This window comes from Triturus cristatus, chromosome 3_2 (genome assembly GCF_964204655.1).
Source record: "Triturus cristatus chromosome 3_2, aTriCri1.1, whole genome shotgun sequence".
Taxonomy (NCBI): Eukaryota; Metazoa; Chordata; class Amphibia; order Caudata; family Salamandridae; genus Triturus; species Triturus cristatus.
The window spans coordinates 295016327-295029631 of NC_140584.1; positions in this window are offsets into that span (position 1 = coordinate 295016327).

Genomic DNA, 13305 nt, shown 5'->3' on the forward strand with positions numbered 1-13305 from the left:
CAAAACATTCTGATGCCCTTAAGTAGTTTACAAATCCACAGGTGTTCCTCCACCAGGATGTTATCGATGGGATGATGTCATGCCAAAATGGCTGATCTGAAACAATTCTTCGTACAATAAGTGAGACCTGAGCAAGCCAGCTCTGCTAGGAAATTCATGATGCCTCTAATCTGCGTCCCTACGGGATGCAGGTGTTTCTCCACATACCAATGAACCCATCTTCTCCAGGCCGATCTGTAATATTTGACTGTCCCTTGGGCCCAGGTCTGCTGGATGGGTCTCTCAGCTTCGTCTCAAAGTCTGCCGTCTTCCCAGCGTTACCTGAAACCCTTCAAGCCATGAGGTTGAGGTGACCCTGCAAGACCAGTGGATGTGAATGGCCGCTGGGATTCAGAAGGATCTGTGGGAATGATGGAAGTTTAGCTGGCGCTACCCCCAACAGTTCCAACAGTGTGCCAAATCACGCTTGCTACTTCCAGGTTGGAGTAACAAAGACCAAAGAAGCCTTTTGACATTGGATTTGGGCCGCCACTCTTGGAATCAGAAGATATGGTGGGAATCCAAAGGCCTAACCTGTCGTCCCGTCCTGTAGGAAAATGTGCACAGCTGTGGCACCCGGATCCGGTTGCCAACTGACATACTGCACAAGTTGATCATTCAGCCTGGAGGCAAACAGATCCATGTTGCACGGACCCCATTGGTCCTTCTGGGCATGGAAGACTGTTCGATCCAGTTGCCAGTCACTGGAATCCTTGATGTATCTGGAATTCCAGTCTGTTCTGAGATCCTGGAAGGTACTCCACCATCACTGAAATCTGGCCTTGAAGGCAGTAGTGCCAAAAATTCTTTGCCAACTCCGCTAACACCCTCAAGCGCGTATCCCAAATGCTGTTGATGTATTTTACTGCTGACGTATTGCCCATCCTCAGAAGTACACAGTATGAGACTTTATCTCATGTCAGGGATCTTATCACATGTGATCCCATGGAGTAGTTTCAGGCAGTTGATGTGCAAAATCAAATTTTCCTCCATCCATCTGCCTCCCATGGAGATCGTGATACATCTGGCACCCCAGCCCTGCCGTCCGCCGTCTGATCATATGATCAGGTTCGGGGAGGATCTGAAGATTGCCCTGCCACTCCATGCCTCCATGTGGTCTATCCACCACTGTAACTCCATCCTGGCCTCCTCTGTCAGAGATATAAGTTCTGAGTAGCTGAGGCCCCTTCAGAGATGAGTTGTTTTTAGTCACCGCAATGCCCTGTATTGCAGAGAGCCAGTGAAGGTGGCTTGTATTGACAATGACAATGCACCAACTATCCTGGCTAACTGCAGGAGGGGGTTTCTGCCCCTTCTCAGAACCTTTGTTAATTCCTTATTGATCTTGAGGATCTTCGACTCCGGAAGGCTCAGCTTGTCTGACCTGGAATCTATGAGGAACCCCAGAAAGGTTATGGTCTGTGCTGGAGTCAGTTCTCACTTGTCCCTGTTGATGATGAATCCCAAATCCTGGAGGAGTGCAACAGTTGTGCTCAAATGAGACAATAGCTGAGTACATAATTGGTCCATCAGGAGGATGTCGTCCAGGTATATGTCCTTAGGACCTCCACCACAGGTCTGAGGAGCTTCATGAAGCACCATTGTGCTGAGAAAGGCTGAATGGGAGAGTTTAGAACTCGAATATCTGGCACCTCCACCCAAATTGCAGAAAATGGCAATGCGTGGGTAATATAGGGACCGTGAGGTATGTGTCTTTGAGGTCTAGGTGTACCATCCAGTCTTCCTGCAGTAGGAGATCCCTTAGGAGGTAAATTGCCCTCCATCTCCATGCCACTGGAATCAAGCTATCCTGGCTGAAGAGGGGTGAAACTCTGAAACCGGTTCTAGGATGCTTGTTTCCAGTCCAGGGAGGACTTGGCCTGGCAGTTCGGGCTGGACTGTTCCCATTGGGCACAGGGTCAAGACTGATTTGCACATGGCTGGGTTCAAACTGGAATGGCATGATGAGCAAAAAATTATGGATTTAGGCCCAGATCTCGGTACTGGGGTGAATGTATGACATTGTTCTGCATTCTGTCCATCAATTGTTCTTTTTGCATTTGTCACCCCAAGTGGTACATGTATGCCCAAACGTGGGTCCTGTGCTCTCCATGCCACTGGAGTCAAGCTATTCTAGCTGAAGAGGGGTGAAACTCTGAATGCGGTCCTAGTATGCTTGTTTCCAGTCCGTGGAGGACGTGGCGGTTCGGGCTGGACTGTTCCAATTGGGCGCAGGGTCAAGACTGATTTGCATATGGCTGGGTTCAAACTGGAATGGCATGGTGAGCAAAAAATGATGGATTTAGGCCCAGATCTCTGTACTTGTGTGAATGCATGACATTGTTCTGCATTCTGTCCATCAATTGTTCTTTTTGCGTCCATCTTGAAGTAGCAGTATACCAGTCACTCTTTGAAACCTCTTACATTTATTACTGGAAGAAAACCATGGGCCTTTTTTTCTACTAAAAAGAGGTTGCTGAGAAAACCAAGAGGATTTAATACTGACCTCTGGATCATTGCTTTGCTGAAGAGCTCCTGCAATTGGGAGTCGATCAGCCATGTCCTGCTCTGAAAAAAGGAAGGGATTTGGCTTTCCCACCTGAAACGGAGATCTATTGGGCTCTATGTGGTAGCCCTGTACAGTCTCTGGGACCCAAGCGTTCAACATGATTTCTGCCCACTTGGGTGTGAATAACCTCAGCCTTTCACCTAGCCTTTGAGGAAAGAAAGGGTATTGTTTACTGTTGAATCCTCTGGGTGCGTTAGACCCTTCTCGGCAGGCACGGTTGGCTCTGCAGTATCCTCCACCCCTATTGGGGAAGAAAACTGCCTGCCGGCCATCGTTACATCTGTTGTTCTGATGGGCCTGAACTCTGTTGGGACCTTGTTGGAATAAGCTGCCAGAGGAGCGACCCCTACCTCTTCTGGCCCCCACAAAAACCTTCCATGGGAAAATATTCTTTATGAATGTTTGCGCTTTGTTGAGCGCCAAACAGGTGGTCACAAACTTCCCAAGCTCCTTCACAAATGGCTTACCAAGCAGATTGCCTTGTGTGAATGCACCAGCCTCCGAAGTAGACAACTCCCACAGCTTGAGGTCTATCTTGATCAGGAGGGAGTGTCCCCTCTGTTCTGCTTGGGTTTTCGGATCAGATAGAACCTGCTCATCAGAGCCTCACTAACCCAGCCAGAACGTTACCCCCTCCCTAGGGCCTATTTATAATAGGTAACCACATATATCTACCACCTAAGGACAGGGAATTCCTACTCATACATACCAAGACCTCTTATAATCGGCGGCCTCGCGATCCCATACGGATCCAGACCTCTCTGCCCATACGACAGTATCACAAGTGGCGGCCTCGCGATCCCATACGAATCCAGACCTCTCTGCCCATACGACAGTATCACACTCGGCGGCCTCGCGATCCCATACGAATCCAGACCTCTCTGCCCATACGACAGTATCACAAGTGGCGGCCTCGCAATCCCATACGAATCCAGACCTCTCTACCCAGACGGCAGTCTCAGCACAAGTGGCGGCCTCGCGATCCCATACGAATCCAGACCTCTCTACCCAAACGGCAGTCTCAGCACAATCGGCGGCCTCGCGATCCCATACGAATCCAGACCTCTCTGCCCATACGACAGTATCACAAGTGGCGGCCTCGCGATCCCATACGAATCCAGACCTCTCTGCCCATACGACAGTATCACAAGTGGCGGCCTCGCGATCCCATACGAATCCAGACCTCTCTACCCAGACGGCAGTCTCAGCACAATCGGCGGCCTCGCGATCCCATACGAATCCAGACCTCTCTGCCCATACGACAGTATCACAAGTGGCGGCCTCGCGATCCCATACGAATCCAGACCTCTCTGCCCATACGACAGTATCACAAGTGGCGGCCTCGCGATCCCATACGAATCCAGACCTCTCTACCCAGACGGCAGTCTCAGCACAATCGGCGGCCTCGCGATCCCATACAAATCCAGACTTCTCTGCCCATACGACAGTATCACAAGTGGCGGCCTCGCGATCCCATACGAATCCAGACCTCTCTACCCAGACGGCAGTCTCAGCACAATCGGCGGCCTCGCGATCCCATACGAATCCAGACCTCTCTGCCCATACGACAGTATCACAAGTGGCGGCCTCGCGATCCCATACGAATCCAGACCTCTCTGCCCATACGACAGTATCACAAGTGGCGGCCTCGCGATCCCATACGAATCCAGACCTCTCTACCCAGACGGCAGTCTCATACGACAGTTCATCCTATGATCACCATAACATACAAAAAGGGAATCAGTCTCACTATTCATCAGATCACACAAGGACTGCCAGTTCGAGCATAGCCTGTTCTCCGGTTCGAGGGGCTCCTCTTTCCCTTATTCAGTTACCACTTACCTGATCAGGGTTAACATCTGTTCATGTAGCCGCAGCTGACTAGAAGAATAGGCTACCCTCTCATACAAGAACACGCAGCACATGTTGGTTCACTACAAACTGGGTACTTTATTACTCATTACATACGCAATCACATAACATTACCATATAACACATAACCTGTAAAGAAAAGTGAAAGATTAAGTTGTACACTCTAATAAGAAAGGGTCGACATCACCTTAGTAGTGTGTAGCCTGCACTCAGTGGTCATCTAGGTTCCCTTCTCGTCTGTGCCTCGGCTCGCCTGGAAGTCACACCTCCGCAGTCACGGATACATGTCTGCACCACTATGCGCTGTTCTCTTCACCCTTCTCCGAGTCACTGGGACCTCTTCCTTATCGGCTACCCTCTCCTCTCTGGCTATTCTGCTAGGAGAGTATCTGTCTCTCGGTTTTTTCTCCGCCTTCAAGATGGCGTCTGTCTTCCCTGGAATAAGTAGTAGCTTTACTGCTAACGGCTAGATGCCGCCTACGGACTGAACATGTAACTGCCTCAGACTTTCACTAATATAGAGGTGCGTTTCCTCATGGAAAATTCCGGCCCGTAACCTGCCGCCCACCAAATTCTTGTACCTCCCCGTACCAAGGACACGTTCCCAGCCGGCCGGCCTGATGTAGTGTCTTCGGCATGAAGAAAAATACAATCCTTCGATAAGGGCCGGCCTGAACCGGTTCTCTCCAAGCGAATAACACCTCATAACTAAAACATTACATTTGACCTAGAAGCATCCCAAGCTGCCGGAGCAGAAAGAAAGATGGAGTCTCTCCCGTTTGAGGCCTACCAGGCCTGAATTCAGCACGGCTCCATGAAATACCCTCACTACAGGACAGGTTATCCCTAATACTAACGAATCTATCCCCTAGGCTATGTGTGCAAGCCCTGATCTATGGGGAAGAGCACAGAATCATGTCGAAGTGCCTAGTAAATAGGCTCCATTCACTACTCTAACCCTTAGACTTGAATGGTAAGAGACTGAAGTCACATTCAATCACTTTTTAACACAAGAAGGCCGGGAAAATCGAGCAGAACATTTCACCCTTGACTTCAGTCTATTATACATTCATTAAACAGAACTAATATCTGTGGAAGAATAATATGAAACAAGACTAACTGATCTATGTCTAGTACCAGGTGTGCAGAATTGAAGTAGTGAAGGAATACACTGAATAAAGCAACAGATAGAAATAAAAATGCCGATAGTAATCAGAATACCTCCTAATATCTGACGCAACATATGCAAATCCGGTAACCAATTAAAGAGCCAGTCAAACCAGCCCTGGTCAATGTGTTTTCTAACTTCTTCTGTCAAGTCATGTAGTTTATCAATGTGAGCTTGAATGGATTTTGTATGATCAGACAAGTTAAAACAACAAAGACCCTCAAAATCAGAACAATCGTGTCCATGTTTAAGCAAAAGATAATCGATGGCCGCTCTATTTTGCAAGATAGTTCTACGTTCACCCTGGGCGTCTAATAGTATGTCAGACAGGACTGTAGAAGTATGATTAATGGATTTTACCATCCAGCAGGCCATTTTCCCAATAGATTTGGCATTATAAACTGCCAAAGCAGGAACACCAACAATTGAAACAGCCAGGCTAAGGTATTCAGACTTGGAATATAAATGCAAAGATGAGTCACAATCCTCCTGTAACCTCACTGTATCTCGAATCACACGAGAGTTGGCATTCGGATGTGATGAAAACATTAACAAGCTCAGTCTAGTAATGGCACAAGGGCCTCCAGAAATATTTGCGGGGATATATGGCCAGGAAGTATTACCACATGAGAAAAGCCATCCGGCAGGTAGTAACATCGTGCGATAATGACTGGGGGTAACTACCATACTCTTGCAAGTCATGTCATTCTGAACAGATGTACATGTTTTCGGTGTCCTTTGAAGGCACAAAGTTCGTTCATGAGCGGTGAATGAAGTGGCACCTTTCAATCTTAAACGCATACATTCAGAAATCGCACTAGGATCACAAGTAAGGAAACAACACAAATCACCCTGTGTGATATTATAGGTAACTATTTGGGACTGGATGGGGGGTATCGGGTCTGACAGTACAGTACACAAGGGGCAATACTCATGGGTAGCAAAATCGCCCAGAAGAACATTGGGGCGGGCATTCGATATATTGAAAATATGAGTCAAAGTCTCCAATGAAGCAGGGACAGCAACTAAACAAGTCGCTAGAATGTCAGTCACCGATCTCATCGGTGTCAAGCAGAAATGAGGGGCTTTAGTCACTCGTTTGGCTAACGTAGTCCAAAAGTTCGACGACGAATCCCACGCAGCGAAGGAACGCGACACTCGTTTTCTCAACTCAGCCCGGGTTGATGGGATCCCTCCTCTCTCGTCGTACCAGCCCAAAAGGAGTTCAACGCCGACACATCCTGCAGCAACAGTCCAAAGAATGATCTGAAAGAGAATCAAATACAGGCATTATTCATTCTCGTAAGTAACATTTGTCAGCCGGGACTGCTTCCCAGCTATCTTTCCCTGGTCTCATAACTAAAATGGTGTTGTCTTGACCGGTTGCAATGACTTCTGCTTGTTCAGGGGGATTCTTAGGCGACTGCACCCAAACTCTGGCCCCAGGATTATCTGTGGAGCCAAAACCTTTATGGCCTCGTACAGTTAGCAACGTTGGGGCAGTGCCTTTTGTGATCTCACTACTGAAAACAGGCATTATTAGCAATTGAGCCACTCGGTCAGTTTGATGTATCAGTAAGTCAACCTCACTGCTATTCAGCAGGAGCACCTTAATCTCTCCCTGATAATCACTATCAATGATTCCTCCAAGCACCTGAATGCCTTTTACAGCCAGCCCCGATCTAGGGGCGATTAATCCGAAATTCCCAGTTGGTATATGAATACCAACACCAGTTTCAATGATGACTCGATCCTTACTTTTTATAACGGTGTCATCCATGGCATGCAAGTCTAAACCTGCCGACCCTGGGGTCGCTCTACATGGAGCCAAAGCTCCGGGAGTAATTTCCCAGTACATCACAGTCTCTCTGATTTCATTGGGCTTAGCATCAACATTCGGAGGAAACAAACGCATAAGTGGGGATTCAGCATTTAGAAAAGGACGGTTATTCAAAATCAATAGCGCTTGAGGCAAAAAGTCTCGCCAATTCTTATACTTGTCATCTGTTAATTTACGTAACTGATCTTTCAGCAGTCCATTCAACCTCTCCACAAGACCCGAGGCCTGTGGATAATATGGTATATGAAACACCCATTCAATATTGTTTTCCACACAGAATTCCTGTACCAATCTTCCACGAAAATGGGATGCATTATCAGATTGAATTTGGAATGGCACACCATAATACATCATGATCAATTCCAATGTTTTAATAGTATTCAATTGGGTAGCTTGCTTACAGGGAAGGGCCACCAACAGGCCACTGTATGTATCAACAATAGTGCAAACATATTGACAATTCCTACTCATAGGAAGTGGACCGATGTAATCAATCTGCCAAATTTGAGCGGGCAATTTCCCGCGATGTAAATGACCTTTAACAGTTTGGGGCACTTTGCGCTGCCTGATATGCTGACAAATGGGACAATGTAGAATAACATTTTTGATTAAATCTAGGGGAATATAAATTCCTCGATCAGCAGCCCACCTGCTAGTGGCTTTCTCTCCAAAGTGTCCCGCTTTCTGGTGGGCCCATTTCGCCAATCCCGCAATATCAGAATCTTGCCTGTCCACCACTGCCTCAGCAATTTTAGATTTCTCATCTGCAATGTTATGAAAGAATTTGTCAAGAGAGTCTATCGGGGTATGAGCATCCACATGGAAGATTGTAACAGTACTCTGTGGGAGCATTTCCCAAATCTCCTGCCATAATTCTTTTCCCCACAGTTCTTTTGAATGGATTTTCCAACTATGGGAATGCCAAGTCGGTAACCAAACTGCCAGTCCATTGGCAGTAGACCAAGAATCGGTGAAAATATGACATGTGCCAGGTAACTCTTGTTTCAGAACTTGATAAACAGCATAGAGTTCAGCAAATTGACTGCTCTTACCCTCACCAGTTGTGCTCAGCAATTTTTGTGTGATCGGATTATAGGACACCGCCTTCCAATGCCGTTTCGTCCCTATGAACCTTGCTGAACCATCCGTAAACCAGACATGGTTTCTGTCCTCTGCGGACAAATCATCAAAAGGTCTACCCCACTTAACAGGAGACTCCTGTACTAAAGGTACGGAACATTCACTCTCAGTCTCAGTCGATGGCGCCCGCGCCACCTGCTCATGCAAAGATGCAACTCCTTTTTGTCCCACACGTGCCCTGTCTTGTATATACCATTTCCATTTAATCACACTCGCCTCTTGAGCGTGTCCAATTCGGTGAGTTTTCGGCGAACTCATAACCCACTGCATGATAGGAATTTCAGGTCGCAAAACTATATCATGTCCCAAAGTCAATTGCTCGGTATCCACCAGAGCCCAATAACATGCAAGTAACTGTTTCTCAAAAGGTGTATAACGCTCACCAGCATCAGGTAACTTTTTGGTCCAGAAACCTAACGGTACTCTACTCTTGCCTTGTTTCTGCCACAAACTCCAATTCGCATAAAGGCCTTGTACAGACACATTCAAATCCACATCACCATCACATACAGGCCATAAATCCAGAGCATGCTGAATTGCTTCTTTTGCCAGACTGAACGCATCTTGCTGTGGTTTATCCCATTCAAATGCATTCTTTTTACGAGTGACATGGTACAAAGGGGCCAATATTTGACTCAAATGAGGAATATGCTGGCGCCAAAAACCAAACAAACCAATGAAGCTTTGGGCTTCTTTCCTATTCCTTGGAACTGCAAAATCAAGAATTTTCTGTTTAACCTGAGGGATCACTTCTCGGTGCCCCTCATGCCAATTAATACCCAAAAATTTCACAGCCTGGGACGGACCTTGTAACTTATCCGGGTTGATTTCCCAACCTTTCTCACGCAGGCACTCAATGACTCTGTCCAATTGGGTCTGAACTTCCTCTTGTGTTTCGCCTTGGATCAAAATATCATCAATATAGTGACATATCTGAATTTGCGGATGAACCGGTACCTCAGGCAAATGCCCTGCCACCAGCCGGTGACATATCGTAGGACTATGCACATAGCCCTGGGGAAGACTTCTAAACGTCATCTGACGCCCGTTCCACGTAAAGCTGAATTATTCCTGACACTCAGGGGCAATCGGAATCGAAAAGAAAGCATTAGCAATATCAACGGACGCATACCATGTACCTGGATGTTTTTGGATTCTTTCAATTAGGGTAATAACATCCGGTACTGCGACAGTCAAAGAGGGTGTGTGTCTATTCAATTCTCGATAATCAACAGTCATGCGCCAAGAATTATCACTCTTCCGTACAGGCCAAACAGGATTATTCCAAGCAGAAGTAACTGGGGTTATAACTCCTGCATCCACCAACTCCTGAATAGTGGTACTAATCTCTTCATGACCACCTGGAATACGATACTGCTTCTGACGAACCACTTTTGTCGCCTGGGGAACTTTTATGGGGGGCATTCTTAAACGACCAACCCGTACAGGCCTGGACGATATATAATGTTTAGTTCCAAATTGGTAACATCCATCATCTAAGTGCAAAGTCATTCCTTTCAAAATATCAATTCCAATTATGAATTCTAAGAGTGGCACCACTAATACAGAGTATTCTTTTCTAGGAATTCTACCTATTCTCATTTCAAGTAAAGTTTGAACTGCGGGAGTTTCCTTTCCACCTAATCCGGTAATTGTAAAAGGCTGACCTTTAAACTTCTTTAATTTTCCATGAATAAGAGTGGCCTCCGCTCCTGTATCTACCAATGCTCGGGCCCTTTGGATATTACGATGTCTCCAATAAATATCAATATCTACATAGGGTCTATTATCTCTGTGAGCCCATCTGTGTACTGGAGCTTGACCTATTTCCTAGTCATTTTTACTGCGTTCTGTGTACCAGGATAAATCAGGATAAAGACTCTCACGTTTCTCAGGTATCGATACCTCCTGTTCATATCCATCTCTATTACGAAATGGATTCCTGTCCTCTGCATTGTACTGCAGGTTTCGATCGGCCAATCTGTGTCGATCCTCTCTCCTTCTCAACTCAGGGGATTGATCCCTATCATCTCTACGTCTGCTGTTAACATAATCATCTCTCCCCCTTTCTCTTTCCCCCTCTCTCTCTCTGTCTCTCTCACGACGGGGGGACAAATCACGTACATAACGTCGATCATCACGACGATCAGAGCGCCCACGGCGGTCGTCATCACCGCTACCGTCAGAAAAACCACGATCACACTCAGTCGTCCGAACACGCCGGGCACCCTCCTTTCGATCCAAGCCACGTTTGCGAAACATTTCCCACAAACGAGAAGTAGTTTCACCGTCAATGTCCTCCTTTCGCACACCATCGGCCATAAGACCAAAAAACATATCACGTCTAGTAAGTTTATTGTCACCAGGAGTACGAGTGTCAGGCCGGGACTGCCGTTCAGGTTTAAACCACTCACCCAACTCACCGAGTTGGCGTACCGATTCCAGCACCATAGATAATATGTTACCAGTCTGATTAATCAATAAAGTCATCATGACCTGCTTATAAGCAACAGGGGAAGAACGAATAATACGATTCCGCACAGAAGATGTCAACAAACCATCAAGCAACCTGTCAGCAGTATTCAGAAAAATTGCTGTTTTCATCACCTCCTCTTTGAGACGTTGTGCAGCATCGCGCAAAGTATACCACGGTTTCTCATTCACAGGCCAGTCAGACTCAGTAGGATATTTTTGATTACAACCCTCAGTCGCCAATTGAAGCAAAGAAATTTGACCACCACCATTAAAGTTACGAAAATGATCCTGTACAGTAGAATCCGAACTCAAGGAACAAAACTTCAAACAATCGCCAGCATCCAACATAATGCCAGCAGCGCCCAGTTCATAAAGGCGCACCATCCATGTGAGTAAGGTCTCACCAGCTCGCTGCCGAAATCGCTGCAAAATATCACTAATTTCTTGTTGAGTAAAATCCTCCAAAGAGTCTAAAGCAATACCATTCGGAGCACCGGGAGCCTGCTGCAACTTCCGCCGAAAAACTGGATGCACCGAGACCGCGGGACGAGCATCACAAGGAGCTCGACCAGTACACGTAGAGGAACAATCAGTGTAAGAAGCATCGACCCCACTCGAAGGACGAGCGCAATCACGGGGTGCACCATCAGAGGCGCAAGAAGCAGACTTACAATCACGGCCGGAGCGAGAGGACTCGCGCTTGGCAGACTCCTCACCCGAGGAAGGAGAATCACTCGAGTTCCAGATATTACCATCCCATTCATCAGGATTCCAATCCAGTTCGGCTTTCGCCACGACCAGACGCACCTTTCGCGTCGAAACCCGACCACGCCGATTCTTGTATTTATAACGAGCAATTCGCACAGCCGCCCTCTCGGCAATAGTTTGGTACGTCTTAAGTTTGTCAGCAAGCAACTTATTTTGACACCGCAACAAAGTATGGGCATTCTGAATCTCAACAAAGTTCGCTTCCACATCCTTATGCGATTTCTGTAACTTCAACAACCTCTCATGCAGAATCCTGTACGCAGACAGAACAATCCAACCTCTGCGCCCCAAAACGGGAAGCTCATCACCCTTAGATACCGGCGCCTTCTGTAAACAAGTAATCACATTAGCCGGCTCCGCCAGCTCCAAAAAAGAATTCCAATTCTCACTCAAACCAGTAGAATCAGCCCACTCACGGGCTAAGGCTTCATAAGGCGTTGAATCCCAGCCGGGAATATCAACGGGCAACTTAAAAGTAGATTTCGACTTTCTAGAAAACATCTCGGAAAAGAAAGAAAAAGAGAAAAAGAGAAAGAAGAAAGAAAAGGGAAAAAAACTACACACACAATTATATACAAATAATATACAAACGAAACCACGCACGCGCCGAAAGCAAACACGATACAACCACAACGCACACAGGTTTCGTAAATGGTTCGTGACGCCAAATGTTCTGCTTGGGTTTTCGGATCAGATAGAACCTGCTCATCAGAGCCTCACTAACCCAGCCAGAACGTTACCCCCTCCCTAGGGCTTATTTATAATAGGTAACCACATATATCTACCACCTAAGGACAGGGAATTCCTACTCATACATACCAAGACCTCTTATAATCGGCGGCCTCGCGATCCCATACGGATCCAGACCTCTCTGCCCATACGACAGTATCACAAGTGGCGGCCTCGCGATCCCATACGAATCCAGACCTCTCTGCCCATACGACAGTATCACACTCGGCGGCCTCGCGATCCCATACGAATCCAGACCTCTCTGCCCATACGACAGTATCACAAGTGGCGGCCTCGCGATCCCATACGAATCCAGACCTCTCTACCCAGACGGCAGTCTCAGCACAAGTGGCGGCCTCGCGATCCCATACGAATCCAGACCTCTCTACCCAAACGGCAGTCTCAGCACAATCGGCGGCCTCGCGATCCCATACGAATCCAGACCTCTCTGCCCATACGACAGTATCACAAGTGGCGGCCTCGCGATCCCATACGAATCCAGACCTCTCTGCCCATACGACAGTATCACAAGTGGCGGCCTCGCGATCCCATACGAATCCAGACCTCTCTACCCAGACGGCAGTCTCAGCACAATCGGCGGCCTCGCGATCCCATACGAATCCAGACCTCTCTGCCCATACGACAGTATCACAAGTGGCGGCCTCGCGATCCCATACGAATCCAGACCTCTCTGCCCATACGACA